This window comes from Anolis sagrei, chromosome X (assembly GCF_037176765.1).
Source record: "Anolis sagrei isolate rAnoSag1 chromosome X, rAnoSag1.mat, whole genome shotgun sequence".
Classification (NCBI taxonomy): Eukaryota; Metazoa; Chordata; class Lepidosauria; order Squamata; family Dactyloidae; genus Anolis; species Anolis sagrei.
In genome coordinates, this window is record NC_090034.1 from 105,593,976 (window position 1) to 105,619,524 (window position 25,549).

General features: G+C 44.6%; 1 non-coding gene and 3 pseudogenes across 1 annotated transcript; all 4 read left to right on the top strand.

Moving 5' to 3' along the window:
- Positions 1-6,951: 6,951 nt before the first annotated feature.
- Positions 6,952-7,072, top strand: LOC132782239 (5S ribosomal RNA; annotated as a pseudogene).
- A 2-nt stretch (positions 7,073-7,074) lies between these two features.
- LOC132782242 (5S ribosomal RNA) lies at positions 7,075-7,193 on the top strand (annotated as a pseudogene).
- Positions 7,194-7,195: 2 nt separating this feature from the next.
- Positions 7,196-7,314, top strand: LOC132782225 (5S ribosomal RNA). The gene has a single exon (XR_010908765.1). It is a non-coding gene; the product is annotated as a 5S ribosomal RNA (ribosomal RNA).
- A 2-nt stretch (positions 7,315-7,316) lies between these two features.
- On the top strand, positions 7,317-7,435 carry LOC132782190 (5S ribosomal RNA; annotated as a pseudogene).
- Positions 7,436-25,549: the final 18,114 nt, after the last annotated feature.

Below are 25,549 nucleotides of genomic sequence, written 5' to 3' on the forward strand. Positions count from 1 at the left end.
TCTGGACCAAACTTGGCACGGATACTCAATATGCCCAAATATGAACACTGATGGGGTTTGGTGAAATAGACTTTGACATTTGGGAGTTGTAGATACTGGAATTTATAGTTCACCTATAATCAAGGAGCCTTCTGAATCCCACCAATGATAGAATTGGGCCAAACTTCCCACACAGAACCCCCATGACCAACAGAAAAGACTGTGTTTCCTGATGGTCTTTGGTGACCCCTCTGACACCCCTTGGTGACCCCCTCAGGGGTCCCGACCCCCAGGTTGAGAAACACTGTTCTAAGCCCTCTGAGCATTTCTGTCTTTGGTTCATCTCCTTCCAATTTTGCCCTTTTGAAAAAATAAATAGGCCAGGTGTTTTTGGCAATATGCCAAGGTTGCCGCTTGCTGCTCAAACAAGCGGCAAAAACATCTGGGGAAGTGACCAGGTGGGCTCTGACTGTTGCAAAAGCACCAAAGGATGTTGCCAGGGCAAGGGGATGCCACGACTCTCCCAAACCCGGCAGGTAGAGGTACCCAAGCATGGAAACCGCCTGCTGCTCTACAACCTTTCTTTGCCGCTGGTGGCTCTGACAGGTGGCATCCCTCCCCGTTTGCCACTCAGGTGCCCGAGGGCACCAGTCGCATGGGGCAAATGTGGGTCAGTGGGCAGCCAAGCGGAAAGCGAAGCCAGATGGCAGCTCTGTCGGACACACACAGCGCTGGGCTCCGTTCCAGAACCACAGGGTCAATGCACGCACACAGCCCATTAATATTGACGAAGGCGAGGGCACGGTGCTGCAGGCTATGACGGAGACCTCGCCATGGAGATCTGCAGTCATGAGAGTTATAGTTTTATACGGTCATTATAATGCTTGAATCTCACCGAACTACAACTCCCAGGAATCTCTAGCATTGATTAAAGTGATACCCAAGATGCCAAGGGAATAGCCCAACTGTAAATTATTATTATTATTATTATTATTATTATTATTAGAATCATAGAATCAAAGAGTTGGAAGAGACCTCATGGGCCATCCAGTCCAACCCCATTCTGCCAAGAAGCAGGAATATTGCATTCAAATCACCCCTGACAGATGGCCATTCAGCCTCTGTTTCAAAGCTTCCAAAGAAGGAGCCTCCACCACACTCCGGGGCAGAGTTCCACTGCTGAACGGTTCTCACAGTCAGGAGTTGTTATTATTGTTGTTGTTGTTGTTGTTGTTGTTAGAAACACAACAAGATGAGTCCACAGCAAACAAGATCACTCTGCTGGCTGTTGTAGTGGATCTCACATCAGACAATATTATTATTGTTGTTGTTGTTGTTGTTGTTGTTATTATTATTATTATTATTATTATTATTAGAAACACAACAAGATGAGTCCACAGAAACAACATCACTCTGCTGGCTGTTGTAGTGGATCACATGTCGGATATTATTATTATTATTATTATTATTATTATTATTATTATTACTACTACTACAAGATGAGTCCACAGCAAACAAGATCACTCTGCTGGCTGTTGCAGTGGATCTCACGTCGAACAATATTATTATTATTATTATTATTATTATTATTATTATTATTATTTGAAACACAACAAGATGAGTCCACAGCAAACAAGATCACTCTGCTGGCTGTTGTAGTGGATCTCACATCGGACAATATTATTATTATTATTATTATTATTATTATTATTAGAAACACAACAAAATGAGTCCACAGCAAACAAGATCACTCTGCTGGCTGTTGTAGTGGATCACACAGATATTATTATTACTATTATTATTGGAAACACAACAAGATGAGTCCACACTAACAAGATCACTCTGCTGGCTGTTGTAGTGGATCACACGTCGGACAATATTATTATTATTATTATTATTATTAGAAACACAACAAGACGAGTCCACAGCAAACAAGATCAATCTGCTGGCTGTTGTAGTGGATCACACGTCGGACACTATTATTATTATTATTATTATTATTATTATTATTATTATTATTATTAGAAACACAACAAGATGAGTCCACACTAACAAGATTACTCTGCTGGCTGTTGTAGTAGATCACACAGATATTATTATTACTATTATTATTATTTGAAACACAACAAGATGAGTCCACAGCAAACAAGATCACTCTGCTGGCTGTTGTAGTGGATCACACGTCGGACACTATTATTATTATTATTATTATTATTATTATTATTATTAGAAACACAACAAGATGAGTCCACACTAACAAGATCACTCTGCTGGCTGTTGTAGTGGATCACACAGATATTATTATTATTATTATTATTATTATTTGAAACACAACAAGATGAGTCCACAGCAAACAAGATCACTCTGCTGGCTGTTGTAGTGGATCACACGTCGGACACTATTATTATTATTATTATTATTATTATTATTATTATTATTATTAGAAACACAACAAGACGAGTCCACAGCAAACAAGATCAATCTGCTGGCTGTTGTAGTGGATCACACGTCGGACACTATTATTATTATTATTATTATTATTATTATTAGAAACACAACAAGATGAGTCCACACTAACAAGATCACTCTGCTGGCTGTTGTAGTGGATCACACAATATTATTATTACTATTATTATTATTTGAAACACAACAAGATGAGTCCACAGCAAACAAGATCACTCTGCTGGCTGTTGTAGTGGATCACACGTCGGACACTATTATTATTATTATTATTATTATTATTATTATTATTATTATTATTATTATTAGAAACACAACAAGATGAGTCCACAGCAAACAAGATCACTCTGCTGGCTGTTGCAGTGGATCACACGTCAGAGAATATTATTATTCTTGTTATTATTATTACTACCTCACTTCACTATCTTTCCCTCTCTACATGCTAGAAATGCTGGGAAGGCAGGAAAACTATAGAATCATAGAATCAAAGAGTTGGAAGAGACCTCGTGGGCCATGCAGTCCAACCCCATTCTGCCAAGAAGCAGGAATATTGCATTCAAATCACCCCTGACAGATGGCCATCCAGCCTCTGTTTAAAAGCTTCCAAAGAAGGAGCCTCCACCACACTCCGGGGCAGAGAGTTCCACTGCTGAACAGCTCTCACAGTCAGGAAGTTGTTCCTCATGTTCAGATGGAATCTCCTCTCTTGTAGTTTGAAGCTATTGTTCCCTTGCGTCCTAGTCTCCAAGGAAGCAGAAAACAAGCTTGCTCCCTCCTCCCTGTGGCTTCCTCTCATATATTTATACATGGCTATCATATCCCCTCCCAGCCTTCTCTTCTTCAGGCTAAACATGCCCAGCTCCTTAAGTCGCTCCTCATAGGGCTTGTTCTCCAGACCTTTTATCATTTTAGTCGCCCTCCTCTGGACACATTCCAGCTTGTCAATATCTCTCTTGAATTACCCTAATGAAAGGCTTCTGACCCACAGATAGCAGAGTTGGAGGACATAGAACATGGCTAGAAAGGACATCTGTTGCCAGATGTGGATAAACGAAACCAAGGATAATAGTCAACCCTACGGAAGTGAAGGATTCTGGCCCAAGGATAACAGAGATGTACCGAACCTAAGGTCTGAATGAGGGCCAAACAAGATATTAGAGGGAAGATAGCAACCAGAATCCCCTAGTGCAGTGTTTCTCAACCTGGGGGTCGGGACCACTAAGGGGGTCGTGAAGGGGTGTTGGAGGGATCGCCAAAGACCATCAGAAAACATAGTATTTTCTGTTGGTCATAGGGGTTCTGTGTGGAAAGTTTGGTCCAATTCTATCGTTGGTGGGGTTCAGAATGCTATTTCATTGTGGGTGAACTATAAATCCCAACAATTACAACTCCCAAATGGCAAGGTCTATTTTCTCCAAACTTTAGCAGTGTTCCCATTTGGGCATATTGAGTATTTGTGCCAAGTTTGATCCAGATCCATAATTGCTTGAGTCCACAATGCTCTCTGGATGTAGGTGAACTACAACTCCAAAAATTCAAGGTCAATGTCCACCAGACCTTCCCAGTATTTTCTCTTGGTCATGGGAATTCTGTGTGCCAAGTTTGATTCAATTCCATCATTGGTGGAGTTCAGAAGGCTCTTTGATTTAAGGTGAACTATAAATCCCAGCAACTCCAGCATTACCAAATGACAAAATCAATCACCCCCCAACCCCACCAGTATTCAGATTTGGGCGTATTGGGTATTCATGCCAAATTTGGTCCAGTGACTGAAAATACATCCTGCATATCAGATATTTACATTACGATTCATAACAGGAGCAAAATTACTATTATAAAGTAGCAACGAAAATAATGTCATGGTTGGGGGTCACCACAACATGAGGGACTCTATGAAGGGGTCATGGCATTAGGAAGGCTGAGAACCACTGCCCTAGTGCATCCTCTATGTTGGGAAATATTGCTTTCTTGGATCGCAGTTCCCAGAATCCCCCACCCGGTTGCACCTGTGAAATGTCAGAGGGTTTGCAGTGAGCTGCTAGGCGTCGAGTGGCACCAGTGGGGCCATAAATGCACTCTGGCATATGCTTCCCTGCGCTCTTTCCCTCTGCCACAATGCATTTGCGGCTGAGCTTGGCTCCCAGGCCCCAGAGGGCTCTTAGTCCCCGTCTCCTGGCCCTTTGGGATTTGCAGCGCACGTCGGTTCCTCCCGGCAAAGTAGGGAGAGAAATGCCATCTCTCTTCTTCACCTGCCACCTGCCCCAAAGGCTTATCTCCTGACTTCGTGTCACTCGAATGCAAGCCGACTGGTCGGGAGGAAAAGCACCGCTGCCTTTGATGGAGAGCACCATTAGTGGGAATCACTGTCTAGCTATTAAAGGGAGCGAAAGGGGGGCATTGGCCCCCACGTTGGAATTCTGCCCTCTTTTATAATTTCCTTCCAAGCCCTACATTTCCAGCATTGCCGTCACTAAAAACTTCAATTGATATCCATTTTAGAAAAAGAGGAGGGCAAAGATAACAAGGGAGATAGGTCAGCAGTAAATTATTATTATTATTATTATTATTATTGTATTGTCGAAGGCTTTCATGGCTGGAATCACTGGGTTCTTGTGGGTTTTTTCGGGCTATAGAGCCATGTTCTAGAGGCATTTCTCCTGACGTTTCGCCTGCATCTATGGCAAGCATGTGGACAATTTCAACAGAAAGGAAGAGACCATGAAAATGAACAAAATCTGGCTACCAGTATTAAAAAACTCTAAAATTATAACAGCTAAACAACAGAGAGGAAACAACCAGGCACAGATTAACACCTCCCAGCAACAGATTTTCCCATGCTCAGGCAGGCCTTCAAATGCTAATGAAGGTGATCAGCTAAACATTCACACCTAGCTGCAGCAGGGAAGAGCTCCTTGCCCCACCCCAGCCATTCCACAGATATATAAACCCATTTTTCCTACTTCCAACAGACCTTCTCAACCTCTGAGGATGCTTGCCATAGATGCAGGCGAAACGTCAGGAGAAATGCCTCTAGAACATGGCTCTATAGCCCGAAAAAACCCACAAGAACCCATTATTATTATTATTATTATTGGGTTGTTGTAGGTTTTTTCGGGCTGTATGGCCATGTTCTAGAGAGGCATTCTCTCCTGATGTTTTGCCTGCATCTATGGCAAGCATCCTCAGAGGTTGTGAGGTCTGAGGATGCTTATTTATTTATTTATGTATTTATTTACAGCTTTTATATTCCGCCCTTCTCCTCACCCCGCAGGGGACCCAGGGCGGATTACAGTGTACACATATATGGCAAACATTCAATGCCAATTTTGACATACAACATATACAGACATACACAGAGGCTATTTAACTTTTTTGCCGCCAGGGGAGCTGTCGCTTTCATCGTCCATCTGCGACGCTGATGAAGCACTTCCGCATTCCCCGCATGCTTCCCCGCTGGAATGCTTTGCTGGAGTCTTCTTTATGGCCTCATAAATCAGTTAATTTAGCTTGTCATAGATGCAGGCAAAACGTCAGGAGAGAATGCCTCTAGAACAGTGTTTCTCAACCTGCAGGTCGGGACCCTTGAGGGGTCCCAAGGGGGTGTCAGAGGGGTCGCCAAAGACCATCAAAAACACAGTATTTTCTGGGTTGTTGTAGGTTTTTTGGGGGGTATATGACCATGGTCTGTATTTTCTGTTGGTCATGGTGGTTCTCTGTGAGAAGTTTGGCCAAATTCTATCATTGGTGGGGTTCAAAATGCTCTTTGATTGTAGATGAACTATAAATCCCAGAAACTAGACCTCCCAAATGTCAAGGTCTATTTTCTCCAACCCTAACAGTGTTCACATTTGAGCATTCATGCCAAGTTTGGTCCAGGTCCATCATTATTTGAGTCCACGGTGCTCTCTGGATGTAGGTGAACTACAACTTCAAATTCAAGGTCAATGCCCACCAAACCTTTCCAGTATTTTCTGTTGGTCATAGGAGTCCTGTGTGCCAAGTTTGGTTCAATTCCATTGTTGGTGGAATTCAGAATGCTCTTTGATTGTAGGTGAACTATAAATCCCAGCAACTATAACTCCCAAATGACAAAATCAGTCCCCTCTCCAAACCCACCAGTTTTCAAACAAGATCACTCTGCTGGCTGTTGTATTCGATCACTTCCCAAGTATCGAGGACTGTGTGATGTATTGGCAAATAATGTGTGCAGATCCGAGTAGGGGTGCCTTCTGCAGCTGACAGGTGGTAATTTTGTCAGCGCCGATAGTTTTTAAGTGCAGACCAAGGTCTTTAGGCACTGCACCCAGTATGCCAATCACCATTGGGACCACCTTTACCATTATTATTATTATTATTATTATTATTATTATTATTATTATTAGAAACACAACAAGATGACGATGATGATGATTAGTATTACCCATACTGACTCGAGTCTAACACTAAGCAGGATTGGGCCTGGTTAGTACTTGGATGGGAGACCGCCTGGGAATACCGGGTGCTGTAGGCTAAGCCTACAGCCATACCACCCTAAACACACGTCCGATCTCATCTGATCTCGGAAGCTAAGCAGGGTCGGGCCTAGTTAGTACTTGGATGGGAGACTGCCTGGCAGTACCGGGTTCTGTAGGCTAAGCCTACGACCATGCCACCCTGAACACACCCAATCTCGTCTGATCTCGGAAGCTAAGCAGGATCAAGCCTGGTTAGTACTTGGATGGGAAACCACCCGGGAGTACTGGGTGCTGTAGGCTAAGCCTACGGCCATACCACCCTGAACACGCCCAACCTCGTCTGATCTCGGATGCTAAGCAGGGTCGGGCCTGGTTAGTACTTGGATGGGAGACCGCCTGAGAGTACCGGGTGCTGTAGGCTAAGCCTACGGCCATACCACCCTGAACATGCCCAATCTCGTCTGATCTTGGAAGCTAAGCAGGGTCAAGCCTGATTAGTACTTGGATGGGAGACTGCCTGGGAATACCGGGTGCTGTAGACTCTGTAGACGCCTCCAAGGTCATGTAACCAGCATGGCTTCATGGAGCACCGTTACCTTCCCGCCGGAGTGGTACCTATTAATCTATTCACTGTATTGTCGAAGGCTTTCATGGCCAGAATCAATGGGTTGCTGTAGGTTTTTTCGGGCTATATGACCATGTTCTAGAGGCATCTCAACAAATCACCTCTCAACAAATGATTGCCCCAGGCATCGCCAGGCCATCAAATGCTAATTAAGGTGGTCAGTTGAAACATTTACACCTAGCTCCAGCAGACAAGAGTTCCTTGTCCCACCCTGGTCATTCCACAGATATATAAACCCTTTTTCCTAGTTCCAACAGACCTCACTACCTCTGAGGATGCTTGCCATACATGCAGGCGAAATGTCAGGAGGGAATGCCTCTAGAACATGGCCATTTAGCCCGAAAAAACCTACAACAACCCAGATTTATTCACATTTGCATGTTTTCAAATTGCAGAGTTGGCAGAAGCTGTGGCTGACAGCGGGATCTCACCATGCTCCCTGGATTCGAACCTGTGACCTTTTGGTCAGCAAGTTCAGCAGTTCGGAGGTTCAAACCACTGCACCACTGTGGCTCCGCAATGTATACAATGTGTGTATGTGTGTGTATAAAGAAAAATATTCATGCTTTAGCCCCCTGCAACACCAGGGAGTCTAGTGGAGGTCTTTAGGCACCACTGGGACCACCTTGACTATTATTATTATTATTATTATTATTATTATTATTATTATTATTTATTCCCACTTTACTGTTTCCCTGTTTGCAATGCTAGAAATATGGGGATGGAAGGATGTTATTATTATCTGTGGCTCCTGACCTTACTTACTTACTTACTTACTTACTTACTTACTTAGGTGATCCCTCATTGGACGAGTAAGATGGTCTTCCATGATGGGTTTCCTTGTGGATTCGTAGGTGGCTGTGGAGCCCTATTCTTGCTCTGCACCTTCTTCCGCAGTGAGGGCATCGGTTTCCAGGTGGAAGGCGGTCCTGGTCGGGGTTGGCTTGACGCGCCTTCCTCCTGGCACGTTTTTCTCTTTCACCCTCCACTCGTGCCTCCTCGAATTCTGCAGCACTGCTGGTCACAACTGACCTCCAGCTGGAGCGCTCAAGGGCCAGGGCTTCCCAGTTCTCAGTGTCTATGCCAGAGTTTTTAAGGTTGGCTTTGAGGCCATCTTTAAATCTCTTTTCCTGTCCACCAACGTTCCGTTTTCCGTTCTTAAGTTCGGAGTAGAGCAACTGCTTTGGGAGACGGTGGTCAGGCATCCGGACAACGTGGCCAGCCCAGCGGAGTTGATGTTGAAGGACCATCACTTCAATGCTGGTGGTCTTTGCTTCTTCCAGCACACTGATGTTTATCGGCTTGTCTTCCCAGGAGATTTGCAGGATTTTCCGGAGGCATCGCTGATGGAATTGTTCCAGGAGTTGCATGTGACGTCTGTAGACAGTCCACGTTTCGCAGGCATAGAGCAGGGTTGGGAGGACAATGGCTTTATAGACAAGCACCTTGGTCTCCCTACGGATGTCCCGGTCCTCAGACACTCTCTGCTTCATTCAGGAAAATGCTGCACTCGCAGAGCTCAGGCGGTGTTGTATTTCAGCGTCGATGTTGACTTTGGTGGAGAGGTGGCTGCCAAGGTAGCGGAAATGGTCCACATTTTCTAATGCTACACCATTAAGCTATATCTCTGGCATTGGAGAGAGGATGGCTGGTGACTGCTGGAACAGCACTTTGGTTTTCTCGATGTTCAGTGACAGGCCAAGCTTCGTGTATGCTTCTGCGAAGGTGTTTAGAGTTGCTTGTAGATCTTCTTCTGTATGCGCACAGACGACATTGTCATCAGCATACTGGAGTTCTATAACAGATGTCTATGCTCCTGACCTACAGATAGCAGAACTGGAGGACATAGAACATGGCTAGAAAGGACATCTGTTGCCAGATGCTGGATCAGATGCTGGATGGCCATCTGTTGGGTGGGATCCGATTGTGTCCTCCTGCATGACCAAAAAGGGATTGGACTAGATGGCCTTTTGAGGTGACTTTGAACTTTCCGATTTTGTCCAGCGAAATATTCCAGCCGCGTTGTGCCAACCTGCCCTGCTTGCCTCTCCTGGGTCAAATACTAAGCGAAGCTATTAAAGCTCTTTGATTTTTCCCGACACGCCAAACGGCCCTTGTTCCCTCCCCGGTGCCTGTAGTCTAATGTATTCTAGCAGAGTGCAGGAAAAAATGGATTGGGGGAGGAGGACAGAATAGAAAGGGGGGGTCCATCCTACGCCGTCCGCCACTTTGGCATCCGCGCATCCCGCCGAGGCAAATGCCCTGATTAATTCCGTTGATGAGTTCCATAACGATTTCAGATCATGTTTTCTGGTTGACTGAAAAGGAAGGTGAAAAGAGATGGGAGGAAGACGCCCGTTCGCATGGAACCGCATCCTGGATTCTCATTTTCTCCTTCAGGTGGGAAAAGGAAGAAGGGAAATAAGTCAAGGATGTGTTGGCGAAGGCTTTCATGTCTGGAAACACTGGGTTGCTGTGAATTTTTCAGGCTGCATGGCCATGTTCCAGAAGCATTCTCTCCTGATGTTTCACCTGCATCTGTGGCAAGCATCCTCAGAGGTCTGTTGGAAATGAGGCAAGTGGAGTACATTTTGTGTTGTCGAAGGCTTTCATGGCTGGAATCACTGGGTTGCTGTGAGTGTTTTGGGCTGCATGGCCATGTTCCAGAAGCATTCTCTCCTAGTGTTTCACCTGCATCTGTAGCAAGTATCCTCAGAGGTTTGTTAAGAGGTCTGTTGGAAATGAGGCGAGTGGAGTGCATTTTGTGTTGTTGAAGGCTTTCGTGGCCGGAATCACTGGGTTGCTGTGAGTTTCTTGGGCTGCATGGCCATGTTCCAGAAGCATTATCTCCTAGTGTTTCACCTGCATCTGTGGCAAGCAGCCTCAGTGGTTTGTTCAGAGGTCTGTTGGAAATGAGGCAAGTGGAGTGCATTTTGTGTTGTTGAAGGCTTTCATGGCTGGAATCACTGGGTTGCTGTGAGTGTTTTGGGCTGCATGGCCATGTTCCAGAAGCATTCTCTCCTAGTGTTTCACCTGCATCTGTAGCAAGTATCCTCAGAGGTTTGTTAAGAGGTCTGTTGGAAATGAGGCGAGTGGAGTGCATTTTGTGTTGTTGAAGGCTTTCATGGCCGGAATCACTGGGTTGCTGTGAGTTTCTTGGGCTGCATGGCCATGTTCCAGAAGCATTCTCTCCTAGTGTTTCACCTGCATCTGTGGCAAGCAGCCTCAGAGGTTTGTTCAGAGGTCTGTTGGAAATGAGGCGAGTATAGTATATTTTGTGTTTTTGAAGGCTTTCATGGCCAGAATCACTGGGTTGCTGTGAGTGTTTTGGGCCGCATGGCCATGTTCCAGAAGCATTCCCTCCTGACGTTTCACCTGTATCTGTGGCAGGCATCCTCAGAGGTTGGTTCAGAGGTCTGTTGGAAATGAGGCGAGTGGAGTGTATTTTGTGTTGTTGAAGGCTTTCATGGTTGGAATCACTGGGTTGCTGTGAGTTTTCTGGGCTGCATGGCCATGTTCCAGAAGCATTCTCTCCTGATGTTTCACCTGCATCTGTGGCAAGCATCCTCAGAAGTTTGTTCAGAGGTCTGTTGGAAATGAGGCAAGTGGAGCGTATTTTGTGTTGGCGAAGGCTTTCATGGCCGGAAATGAGGCGAGTGGAGTGCATTTTGTGTTGTTGGAGGCTTTCATGGCCGGAATCACTGGGTTGCTGTGAGTGTTTTGGGCTGCATGGCCATGTTTCAGAAGCATTCCCTCCTGACGTTTCACCTGCATCTGTGGCAAGCATCCTCAGAGGTTTGTTCAGAGGTCTGTTGGAAATGAGGCAAGTGAAGTGCATTTTGTGTTGTTGAAGGCTTTCATGGCTGGAATCACTGGGTTGCTGTGAATTTTTCGGGCTGCATGGCCATGTTCCAGAAGCATTCTCTCCTGTCGTTTCACCTGCATCTGTGGCAAGCATTCTCAGAGGTTTGTTCAGAGGTCTGTTGGAAATGAGGCGACTGGAGTGTATTTTGTGTTGTCGAAGGCTTTCATGGCTGGGATCACTGGGTTGCTGTGAGTGTTTCGGGCTGCATGGCCATGTTCCAGAAGCATTCTCTCCTGATGTTTCACCTGCATCTGTGGCAATCCTCAGAGGTTTGTTCAGAGGTCTTTTGGAAATGAGGCGAGTGGAGTGTATTTTGTGTTGTCGAAGGCATTCATGGCCGGAATCACTGGGTTACTGTGATTTTTTCGGGCTGCATGGTCATGTTCCAGAAGCATTCTCTCCTGACGTTTTGCCTGCATCTGTGGCTAACATCTTCAGAGCTTCTGTTGGAAGTTTGGCAAGTGTAGAGTACATATACCTGTGAATTAATGTCCAAGGTAGGAGAAAGAACCCTAGGTTTGTTTAAAGTAAGTGTTGAATGTTGCAATTAGCAAGCTTGAACAGCACTGCGTAGCCATTAAGCTCCAAAGTCAATCAGTAAGGGTATCTGCATGGAAGTAGCCTGGCCTCTGTTGCCTGGAGGCATCCTCTGTTTGGGAGGTGTTAACTGGCCCTTGATTGTGTTGTCGAAGGCTTTCATGGCCTGATTCACTGGGCTGCTGTGGATTTTGGGAGGTTGTCCGGCCATGTTCTAGTAGCAGTCCCTCCTGACGTTTTGCCTGCATCTGTGGCTAACATCTTCAGAGTTTCTGTTAGAAGTTTGGCAAGTGTAGAGTATATATACCTGTGAATTAATGTCCAGGGTAGGAGAAAGAACCCTTGGTTTGTTTAAAGTAAGTGTTGAATGTTGCAATTAGCAAGCTTGAACAGCACTGAGTAGCCATTAAGCTCCAAAGTCAATCAGTGAGGGTATCTGCATGGAAGTAGCCTGGCCTCTGTTGCCTGGAGGCATCCTCAATTTGGGAGGTGTTAACTGGCCCTTGATTGTGTTGTCAAAGGCTTTCATGGCCTGATTCACTGGGCTGCTGTGTATTTTTGGGAGGCTGTCTGGCCATGCTCTAGTAGCATTTCCTCCTGACATTTTGCCTGCATCTGTGGCTAACATCTGTTGAAAGTTTGGCAAGTGTAGTGTATATATACTTGTGGATTAATGTCCAGCATAGGAGAAAGAACCCTTGGTTTGTTTAAAGCAAGTGTGATTGTTGCAATGAGCAAGCTTGAATAGCACTGAGTAGCCATAAAGCTGCAAAGTCAAACAGTGAAGGTATCTGCATGGAAACACCAGAATCAGGACATTAAACAAAGAACAACACTCAGAAACAGGAGAACTCCAGACAGCAAGAAATCAAGGGCCAGTTAACTCTTCCCAAACAGAGGATGCCTCCAGGCAATGGAGGTCAGGCTACCTCTGTGCAGAGATACCCTCACTGATTGACTTTGCAAACTTCATGGCTACTCAGTGCTATTCAAGCTTGCTAATTGCAACATTCACACTTGCTTCAATCAATCGAGGGTTCTTTATCTCCCCCTGGACATTATTTCACAGGTATATAAACACACTCCACTCACCTCACTGCCAACAGAACCTTTGAAGATGTCATCCACAGATGCAGGTGAAACGTAAGGAGAGAATGCTACTGGAACATGGCCATAGAGCACAGAAAATTCACAATTAGCAAGCTCGAATAGCATTGAGTAGCCAGTAACCCAGTGATTCTGGCCATGAAAGCCTTCAACAACACATCGTTGTTCAAAATTAATTACATAATAAATAAATCTACGAGCAAACCATCCATACGCTATCAATACAAACACATCACATACAGTAAATTGGTCCTGATATTCTTCAAACGCCTTCGGCTTAATCTTCTCCGTTCCCATCACCTTCATTGTCTTCTCAGATTATTCCTCGCCACGGATACCTGAATTAGTTTTGGCATCAAATGAGCACGCATCATATATTTACCTTAAAATCCGATATTCCGCCGTGTTATTTATGCAACCAAATGTATTTGACTGCTCCCAGGCTCTTCCCCAGGTTAGCCAATAAAACAAGTTGTGGCTCCGTCCAATTTCCCAATTTATCTCACACGTGAAGCACGAGAGCATTTTAAGCTTTACCAGTGTTGAGATAAAGGTTTATTATAATACGAGGGTTGAATGAAAAGTAACGCCTCCACCTTCCTTACTTGGGTCTGGATGGGAATATTTTAATAAATCAAATGCAGAAATAATCCTTAGAGTGTGGTCTTTAACTACCACTATCCACTTTTCCACATACCATATATACTCAAGTATAAGCCGACCCAAATATGAGCTGAGACACCAAATTTTACCACAAAAAACTGGGAAAACTACTCTATTTGTTGTTATTATTTCACTTATCATGTTACTCTATTATTATTACTATTGCATTTATTATTTTACTTTATTATTGTTATTAGTATATTTATTATTTTACTGTGTTAATATTATTGTTTTTATTACATTTGTTATTTTACTCTATTTATTGTTATTATTACACTTATCATGTTACTCTATTATTATTATTATTATTATTGCATTAATTATTTTACTTTATTAGTAATATATTTATTATTTTACTCTGTTAATATTATTGTTTTTATTACATTTGTTATTTTATTCTATTTATTGTTATTATTACACTTATCATGTTACTCTATTATTATTATTATTATTATTGCATTAATTATTTTACTTTATTATTGTTATTAGTATATTTATTATTTTACTGTGTTAATATTATTGTTTTTATTACATTTGTTATTTTATTCTATTTATTGTTATTATTACACTTATCATGTTACTCTATTATTATTATTATTATTATTGCATTAATTATTTTACTTCATTATTGTTATTAGTATATTTATTATTTTACTGTGTTAATATTATTGTTTTTATTACATTTGTTATTTAATTCTATTTATTGTTATTATTACACTTATCATGTTACTCTATTATTATTATTATTATTACATTAATTATTTTACTTTATTAGTAATATATTTATTATTTTACTCTGTTAATATTATTGTTTTTATTACATTTGTTATTTTACTCTATTTATTATTATTATTATGTTACTCTATTCTTATTATTGCATTTATTATTTTACTTCATTATTGTTATTAGTATATTTATTATTTTACTCTGTTAATATTATAGTTTTTATTACATTTGTTATTTTACTCTATTTATTGTTATTATTATTATGCTGGGGAAAGTGGAAGGCAAAAGGAAGAGGGGCCGACCAAGGGCAAGATGGATGGATGGCATCTTTGAAGTGACTGGACTGACCTTGAAGGAGCTGGGGGTGGAGACGGCCGACAGGGAGCTCTGGCGTGGGCTGGTCCATGAGGTCACGAAGAGTCGGAGACGACTGAACGAATGAACAACAACATTGTTATTATTACACTTATCATTTTACTCTATTATTATTATTATTGCATCAATTATTTTACTTTATTGTTGTTATTAGTATATTTATTATTTTACTCTGCTATTTTTTGGAAAGATACATTTGCATATTTACATAGAAGAAGGTTAGAATAATGATTTAATCAGAGCTGGGCAATCCTAACTTAAATTACAGTTTTATGTAAATATTCAAAAACATTTAACCTACTTATGCCTCAATTAGTGTAATTTTATTGGTATGTATTTTTACTCTGAAATTGATTAGTAGTTGCTGCACCATCCCCCCCCCAAAAAAAAATCGGCTTATACTCAAGTCAATCCATTCCCCTATTTTTTGTGGTAAAATTTGGTGTCTTGGGTTATATTTGGGTCGGCTTATACTCGAGTATATACGGTATGTGGAAAAGTGAATAGTGGTAGTTAAGGAGCACATTCTAAGGATTATTTCTGCATTTGATTTATTAAAATATTCCCACCCAAACCTAAGTAACGAAGGTGGAGGCATTACTTTTCATTCAACTCTTGTAACTATATTCAGGTCAGCTTATACTTGAGTATATATGGTATGTGGAAAAGTGAATAGTGGTAGTTAAAGAGCACATTCTAAGGATTATTTCTGTGTTTGGTTTATTAAAATATTCCCACCCAAACCCAAGTAACGAAGGTGGAGGCATTACTTTTCATTCAACTCTTGTAAATATATTCAGGTCAGCTTATACTTGAGTATATATGGTATGTGGAAAAGTAAATAGTGGTATTTAAAGAGCACATTCTAAGGATTATTTCTGCGTTTGATTTATCAAAATATTCCCATCCAAACCCAAGTAACGAAGGTGGAGGCATTACTTTTCATTCAACCCTCGTAACTGTTTCCTCAATTTGCTTCTGACACGATAAATAAATATGGATGTTGGAATTTAATATGGGCTTCATTCTCTGCTGTTGCCTCATCAAACTACAACTACTTGGATTCCAGAACTGGGGTTGTTAAAGTGGTATCAAACTGCAATAACTTTGCAGTGTAGATGCAATTCGGTCGCTTCCCGTTAGGCTGTCTTTCTCCTTCTTCTATTGTCACTGAGCTTAATGGTTTTTGATGGTGTTGATGGGGAAGCATTCAAAGACATCTTGGCTTCGAGAAGGAGATGTTGCATAAAATACACACACACACACTTTTCTTCTTTTCTTCAAAAAAAGGAAACCCTTCATCAATTTATTTGTGGGAGAAAAATGTATTTTTAGGATCAGCGCTCGAGCGAGCATGAATGTAGCAGCCTGTTTAAAGGTGACCTAAAATACGCTCAGGGATGTGGCGGGAATATTGATGCGCCACTTGCAAAGCTCTCCGGGGTTTCTGCTCTTGGCTTTGCTTTTGGGGGAGAAGCAGGAGGAGAAATGGGCCGATGTTGGGACTTTTGGGGTTGGCTTTGTTGATGTAATGCTGAATGGTTTGAGGAGGCAAAGGCCATCCAGTTCAACCCCCTACTTGCAGGCAGGAAGGCACCATCCAATCCCTCCCAAAAGATGACCATCCAGCCACATAAGAGTTGGAAGAGACCTCATGGGCCATCCATTCCAACCCCATTCTGCCAAGAAGCACCTTCAGAGAAGGAGACTTCAAGATGGCCATCCAGCCTCACAGAATCATAGAATTGGAAGAGACCTCATGGGTCATCCATTCCAACCCCATTCTGCCAAGAAGCACCTTCATTCCCAGGCAGTCTATATTTCACTTGGGTTGGAAAGTATCTCCAAAGGCCATCCAGTCCAACCCCCTACTTCCAAGCAGGAAGGCACCATCCAATCCCTCCCAACAGATGGCCATCCAGCCTCATAGAATCATAGAGTAGGAAGAGACCTCATGGGCCATCCATTCCAACCCCATTCTGCCAAGAAGCACCTTCATTCCCAGTCTATATTCCACTTGGGTTGGAAAAGATCCCCAAAGGCCATCCAGTCCAACCCCCTACTTCCAGGCAGGAAGGCACCATCCAATCCCTCCCAACAGATGGCCATCCAGCCTCATAGAATCATAGAGTAGGAAGAGACCTCATGGGTCATCCATTCCAACCCCATTCTGCCAAGAAGCACCTTCATTCCCAGTCTATATTCCACTTGGGTTGGAAAAGATCCCCAAAGGCCATCCAGTCCAACCCCCTACTTCCAGGCAGGAAGGCACCATCCAATCCCTCCCAACAGATGGCCATCCAGCCTCATAGAATCATAGAGTAGGAAGAGACCTCATGGGTCATCCATTCCAACCCCATTCTGCCAAGAAGCACCTTCATTCCCAGTCTATATTCCACTTGGGTTGGAAAAGATCCCCAAAGGCCATCCAGTCCAACCCCCTACTTCCAGGCAGGAAGGCACCATCCAATCCCTCCCAACAGATGGCCATCCAGCCACATAAGAGTTGGAAGAGAACTCATGGGCCTCCATTCCAACCCCAAGGAGCACCTTCAGAGAAGGAGACCTCAACACGTTCCCAGGCAGTCTCTATTCCACTTGGGTTGGAAAAGATCCCCAAAGGCCATCCAGTCAAACCCCCTACTTCCAGGAAGGAAGGCCACCATCCAATCGCTCCCAATAGATGGCCATCCAGCCTCATAGAATCATAGAATCAGAAGAGACCTCATGGGCCATCCATTCCAATCCTGTTCTGCCAAGAAGCACCTTCAGAGAAGGAGACCTCAACACATTCTCAGGCTGTCTGTATTCCACTTGGGTTGGAAAATATCTCCAAAGGCCATCCAATCCAACCCCCTACTTCCAGGCAGGAAGGCACCATCAATCCATCTCAACAGATGGCCATCCAGCTTCATAGAATCATAGAGTCAGAAGAGACTTCATGGGCCATCCATTCCAATCCTGTTCTGCCAAGAAGCACCTTCAGAGAAGGAGACTTCAACACATTCCCAGGCAATCTCTATTCCACTTGGGTTGGAAGGTATCTCCAAAGGCCATCCAGTCTGACCACTTCTCCGTACAAGAAGAGACCAAGGAGCACCTTCAAAGAAGGAGACCTCAACACATTCCCAGACAGTTTATATTCCACTTGGGTTGGAAAAGATCCAAAAAAGCCATCCAGTCCAACCCCCTACTTCCAGGCAGGAATGCACCATCCACTCCCTCCCAACAGATGGCCATCCAGCCACATAAGAGTTGAAAGAGACCTCGTGGGCCATCCATTCCAACCCCATTCTGCCAAGAAGCACCTTCAGAGAAGGAGACTTCAACATATTCCCAGGCTGTCTATATTCCACTTGGGTTGGAAAAGATCCCCAAAGGCCATCCGGTCCAACCCTCTACTTCCAGGCAGGAAGGCACTATCCAATCTCTCCCAACAGATGACCATCCAGCCACATAAGAGTTGGAAGAGACCTCATGGGCCATCCATGCCAACCCCATTCTGTCAAGAAGCACCTTCAGAGAAGGAGACCTCAACACATTCTCAGGCTGTCTGTATTCCACTTGGGTTGGAAGAGATCCTCAAAGGCCATCTAGTTCAACCCCCTACTTCCAGGGAGGAAGGCAGCATCCAATCCCTCCCAACAGATGGCCATCCAACCACATAAGAGTTGGAAGAGACCTCATGGGCCTCCATTCCAACCCCAAGGAGCACCTTCAGAGAAGGAGACCTCAAAACATTCTCAGGCAGTTTATATTCCACTTGGGTTGGAAAGGATCCCCAAAGGCCATCCAGTCCAACCCCCTACTTCCAGGCAGGAAGGCACCATCCAATCCCTCCCAACAAATGGCCATCCAGCCACATAAGAGTTGGAAGAGACCTCATGGGCCTCCATTCCAACCCCAAGGAGCACCTTCAGATAAGGAGACATCAACACGTTCCCAGGCAGTTTATATTCCACTTGGGTTGGAAAAGATCCCCAAAGGCCATCCAGTCCAACCCCCTACTTCCAGGCAGGAAGACACTATCCAATCTCTCCCAACGATGGCCATCCAGCCACATAAAAGTTGGGGGAGACCTCATGGGCCATTCATTCCAACCCCATTCTGCCAAGAAGCACCTTCAGAGAAGAAGACTTCAGCGCATTCCCAGGCTGTCTGAATTCCACTTGGGTTGGAAGGGATCCTCAAAGGCCATCCAGTCCAACCCCCTACTTCCAGGCAGGAAGGCATCATCCAACCCCTCCCAACAGATGACCATCCAGCTGCATAAGAGTTGGAAGAGACCTCATGGGCCATCCATTCCAATCCTGATCTGCCAAGAAGCACCTTCGGAGAAGGAGACTTCAACACATTCCCAGGCTATCTGTATTCCACTAGTGTTGGAAGGGATCCCCAAAGGCCATCCAGTCTGACCTCTTCTCCATGCAGGAAGATGCCCTCAAAAGCTTCCCAAGAGATGGCCATCCACTTTTTGCTTAAAAGCATCCAAAGAAGGAGACTCAGTTGGACATGTTGACAGCATATTCCACTAGTGTTGGAAGGGATCCCCAAAGACCATCCAGTCTGACCTCTTCTCCATGCAGGATGACACCCTCAAAGGCTTCCTGACAGATGGCCATCCATCTTCTGCTTTAAAACATCCAAAGGAGGAGACTCAGTTGGACATGTTGACAGCATATTCCACTAGTGTTGAAAGGGATCCCCAAAGGCCATCCAGTCTGACCTCTACTCCATGCAGGAAGAGACCCTCAAAAGCTTCCCGACAGATGGCCATCCAGTTTCTGCTTAAAAACATCCAAAGGAGGAGACATGTTGACAGCATATTCCACTATTGTTGAAAGGGATCCCCAAAGGCCATCCAGTCTGACCTCTACTCCATGCAGGAAGAGACCCTCAAAAGCTTCCCGACAGATGGCCATCCATCTTCTGCTTAAAAACATCCAAAGGAGGAGACTCAGTGGGACATGCCGACACCATATTCCACTAGTGTTAAAAGAGATCCCCAAAGACCATCCAGTCTGACCTCTTCTCCATGCAGGAAGAGACCCTCAAAAGCTTCCCAACAGATGGCCATCCAGTTTCTGCTTAAAAGTATCCAAAGAAGGAGACTCAGTTGGACATGTTGACAGAATATTCCACTAGTGTTAAAAGAGATCCCCAAAGACCATCCAGTCTGACCTCTTCTCCATACAGGAAGAGACCCTCAAAAGCTTTCCAACAGATGGGCATCCAGTTTCTATTTAAAAACATCCAAAGAAACTCTGTTGGGCATGCCAACAGCATATTCCACTAGTATTGAAAAGGATCCCCAAAGGCCATCCAGTCTGACCTCTTCTCCATGCAGGAAGAGACCCTCAAAAGCTTCCTGACAGATGGCCATCCAGTTTCTGCTTTCAAACATCCAAAGAAGGAGACATGTTGACAGTATATTCCACTATTGTTGAAAGGATTCCCAAAGGCCATCCAGTCTGACCTCTTCTGTCAAGCAGGAGCATCAAAACCTTCCCAACAGATGGCCAACCAGCTTCTATTCTGACCAGAGCAGGATAGTGTGGGACTATGACTTCCCTCTTATCTTGAGACTAAAAAAAGGGTAAAGGTAGTCCCCTGACATTAAGTCCAGTCATGTCTGGGGGGTGATGCTCATCTCCATTTCTAAGCCGAAGAGCCAGCGTTGTCCATAGACACCTCCAAGGTCATGTGGCCGGCATGACTGCATGGAGCGCTGTTACCTTCCCGCCGGAGCGGTACCTATTGATCTACTCACATTTGCATGTTTTCAAACTGCTAGGTTGGCAGAAGCTAGGGCTGACAGCGGAAGCTCACGCCGCTCCCCGGAATCGAACCTGCGACCTTTCGATCAACAAGCTCAGAAGCTCAGTGCTTTAACCCACTGCGCCACCTATTAATGCAGCCTGGAATTGTGTTGGCCTTTTTAGCCGTTGCGTCACATTGTTGGTCCATGTTCAACTTGTGGTCAACTAAGATTCCTCAGGTATCCAACTAAGATTCCTCAGGTTTCCAAACCAATTGTACCTGTGCATTTCCTTATGAGTGACAGGTCTCCTTGGATCAAGACAGCAAGGATTCCGTACCTTGGCCCAAGCCTCGGCAACTGCGCATAGCAATGTGCACATAGGCGTCCTTTAAATCTATTGAGCCACAAGGGACATAACCAGCCTTTTCACAAAGCGCCGTCTTTGCTGTCGCCGCTTTGAAGCCCTTGATAACATTGATGGACAATTCCTTTCTTTCTCTCCCTCTGTAATAGACTCTCCATCAAAAGAGCTGTCTCTCACCTCTTGGCCTTTTGAGGCCATTGTGGGATGCAACGGGTGGCGAAAAGACTTCGGAGGCAGAGAATGGGCCTTTCCAAAGCAATCTCCTGCCAGAGAATAGGTGCTTGAGACAGGTGCCACTTTTATTGGAGTCGTGTGGGGCTCTTCGGGCAACCGAGGCGATTGGAGTGCTCCGTGCAAGAAGAGGAAAAGGCAGCCAAGTGGGTCAGCATCAGGCGCCTGCGGTGATTCTCACTCAAGACCAAGGGTCCAACTTTGCTGGAGAGACGTCAATCCTCGGTGATTTCTTCCCTGCGCCCAGGAACAAATCATTCTCACTGCGAGAGACATTTTTTGAATTGTTCTCTCCCCAGATTAGGATGACCTAGAAATCGTAGATTCCTAGACCCTGAGGGACATCTAGTCCAACCCCCTTCTGTCAAACAGGGAAACCCAATCTGATCCCTCCCGACAGATGGTCACCTCATCTTTGTTGAATCATGGAATCCCAAAAGTGACCATAAAAGCCATCCAGTACAACCCCCTTCGGCCATAATGGAAGATACAATCTGATCCCTCCCAAGAGATGGCCATCTAGTCTTTGTTGAATCACAGAATCCCAAAAGAGACCATAAAGGACATCCAGTCCAACCCCCTTCAGCCATAAAGGAAGATATAATCCGATCCCTCTTGACAGATAGTCTTTGTTGAATCACAGAATCCCAAAATAGACCATGAAGGACATGTAGTCCAACCCTCTTCTGTAAAACAGAGAAACACGATCCGATTCCTCCCGACAGATGGCCACCTTGTCTTTGTTGAATCATAGAATTCCAAAAGAGACCATGAAGGCCATCCAGTCCAACCCCCTTCAGCCATAAAGGAAGACACAATCCGATCCCTCTCAACAGATGGCCATCTAGTCTTTGTTAAATCCTAAAAGAGGCCATAAAGGCCATCCAGTCCAACCCCCTTCAGCCATAAAGGAAGACAAAATCCGATCCTTCCCAACAGATGGACATCTGGTTTTTGTTGAATCACAGAATCAGAAAAGAGACCATGAAGGCCATCCAGTCCAACCCTGTTCAGCCATAAAGGAAGAAACAATCCGATCCCTCCCGGCAGATGGACATCTTTTTTTTAATCACAGAATCACAAAAGAGACCACAGTGGCCATCCAGTCCAGCCCCCTTCAGCCATAAAGGAAGACTCAATCTGATCCCTCCCAACAGATGGCTATCTAGCCTTTGTTGAATCATAGAATCCTAAAAGACACCCAAAGGGCCATCCAGTAGAGCCCCCTTTAGCCAGCTAACACCACACAACAAAGGATTCTCCCAGGCAGGAAGCAGCCAGGCTTTGAAGCTGCAATGCCATTCAATGCCAATCAAAGTGACCAATACAACAGCCAGCATAGTGATTCTATTTGCTGTGTACTAATCTTGTTGTGTATCAAATAATAATAAGGTGACCATAGAATTGCACTGGAAATCCTGAAGAGCTATACTCTATGTCAGTGGTTCTCAACCTTCCTAAGGCTGTGACCCCTTAATACAGTTCCTCATGTTGTGGTGACCCCAACCCTAAAATTATTTTCATTGATACTTCATAACTGGAATTTTGCTGCTGTTATGAATCGACATGTAAATATCTGATAGGCAGGATGTATTTTCATTCTCTGGACCTTGGGAGTTGTAGTTGCTGGGATGTATAGTTCACCTACAACCAGAGAATTCCGAACTCAACTAGAAATGGAATTGACCCAAACTTGGCAGACAGAATGCCCATGACCAGCAAAAAATAATGAAAGGGGTAGGTGAGCACTGGCCTTGAGCTTGGGAGTTGTAGTTCACCTATCTCCAGAAAGCACTGTGGACTCAAACAGTGATAGATCTAGACTAAACTTGGCACGAATACTCAATATGCCCAAATGTGAACACTGGTGGAGTATGGGGAAAATAGACCTTGACATTTGGAAGTTGCAGTTGCTGGGATTTATAGTTCACCTACAATCAGAGAGCATTCTGAACCCCACCAACAATAGAATTGGGCCAGACTTTCCACACAGAACTCCCATGACCAGCAGAAAATACTGTGTATCCTGATGGTCTTTGGCGACCCCTCCAACACCCCCTCGCAACCCCCCCCCCCGGGGTCCCGACCCCCAGGTTGAGAAACACTGCTCTATGTCTTCCTGTCTGTGTCCTTTGGAAGTGGTTAATTTTGGTTGAGTTGGCTATTATCCACAGTTTCATTTATCCGTGCCCAACAAAGCATTCTCTCTCTAGGTCAGTGATGGGCAACTCATTGAGCTTGGGGTGTCAATATTTGCCAAAAACCTGAGCATAACTTGGGTGGAGTGTCACTTCAAGAAAAAAACCATAATTTTGCAATATTTATAGTTTAAATAAGAAAAATGTAGAAAAATGTAGAAAAATTGTAGAGCCTTTTACAAATTTAAGGATTGAATTAGATTGGCTCTTATAAGGTGTATTTCTCTGTGTGTCATCAAAAATAGCCATGTGTGTCAGTGCTGACACGCGTGTCATAGGTTCACCATCATGGCCCTAGGTCCTCCAGTGCAATTCTATGTTACATGTTTATTATGGAATCCTGGGAGTCACCGTTTGGTGAGCACTCTTTGGCAGAGAAGGCCTTGTAAAACTGCAACTTCCAGGATCCTACAGCATTGTTGTTGTTGTTCATTCGTTCAGTCATCTCCAACTCTTCGTGACCTCATGGACCAGCCCACGCCAGAGCTCCCTGTCGGCCGCCACCACCCCCAGCTCCCTCAAGGTCAGTCCATGCCACTTCAAGGATGCCGTCCATCCATCTTGCCCTTGGTCGGCCCCTCTTCCTTTTGCCTTCCACTTTCCCCAGCATCATTGTCTTCTCTAGGCTTTCCTGTCTCCTCATGATGTGGCCAAAGTACTTCAACTTTGTCTCTCGTATCTTTCCCTCCAGTGAGCAGTCGGGCTTTCTTTCCTGGAGGATGGACTGGTTGGATCTTCTCGCAGTCCAAGGCACTCTCAGCACTTTCCTCCAACACCACAGCTCAAAAGCATCGATCTTCCTTCGCTCAGCCTTCCCTAAGGTCCAGCTCTCACATCCGTAGGTGACTACAGGGAAGACCATGGCTTGGACTAGGCAATGGATCTTGGTTGCCAGTCTGATGTCTCTACTCTTCACTATTTTATGGAGACTGGACATGGCTCTCCTCCCAAGAAGGAAGCGTCTCCTGATTTCCTGGCCACAGTCTGCATCTGCAGTCATCTTTGCGCCTAGAAATACAAACTCTGTCACGGCCTCCACGGTTTCTCCTTCTATTTTCCAGTTGTCAATCATTCTTGTTGCCATAATCTTGGTTTTTTTGACGTTTAGCTGCAACCCGGCTTTTGCGCTTTCTTCTTTCACCTTGGTTAGAAGGCTCCTCAGCTCCTCCTCGCTTTCGGCCATCAGAGTGGTGTCATCTGCATATCTGAGGTTGTTAATGTTTCTTCCAGCAATTTTCACCCCAGCCTTGCATTCATCCAGCCCCGCACATCCTCGCATGATGTGTTCTGCATACAAGTTAAAAAGGTTGGGTGAGAGGATGCAGCCTTGCCGGACGCCTTTCCCAATCTGGAACCCGTCTCCTGTTCCGTGGTCAGTTCTGACTGTTGCTCCTTGGTCCTTGTACAGATTCCTCAGGAGAGAGGGAAGGGGGCTTGGGATGCCCATCCCACCAAGAACTTGCCACAATTTATGATGATCCACACAGTCAAAGGCTTTAGAAGAGTCAATGAAGCAGAAGTAGATGTTTTTCTGAAACTCCCTGCCTTTCTCCATTCTCCAGCATCCGGAGATTGGCAATAAGCCAAGGCAATTCAAGTGGTGTCAAACTGCATTCATTCTACATTGTAGATGCAGCTGTTTTCTCTCTTATCTCTGGCATTTCCTTTATGGTTTTGGATGAGCAGGAGGAACATGTTAAGAGCGTATCCCAAGGGACGAGGGATAGAAACCCAGATACGGATCGACCCTTGTCGGCCCCTCCATTGCAGCATCTCCTCTCTTTCTCCCTCTCTCCATATCCTTCCTCCACCTGCAATTGCCGCTCTGCGGTCGCCCTTTTAATGAACACGGCACCGGATCGGCTGTGTTTATTAAATACCGCATTGCAATGTACCGTGCGATAATTGCTGGAGAGAGAAAAAAAGGAGGACTTCCAAAGGTCAGGCTGCTTTTTATCATTTGGGTTTGTCACGCGAACGCATGAGCCCCAGAAGCGAAACGGGTCCCTTCAATCCAATCCAGCAAAGCCACACACGCACCTGGCCCAGGTATGCAGGCTTTCATTTATTCAATTTAGACATGGTGTATTATTTACTACACATTGTGGTAAATGAGGGCAGGGAAGGCACAATTCCCAGGCTTGGAAACAGCCCATTCCAAGTGTCTTCATGGGCTACAAGCTGAACGTGAGCCAAGAATGTGA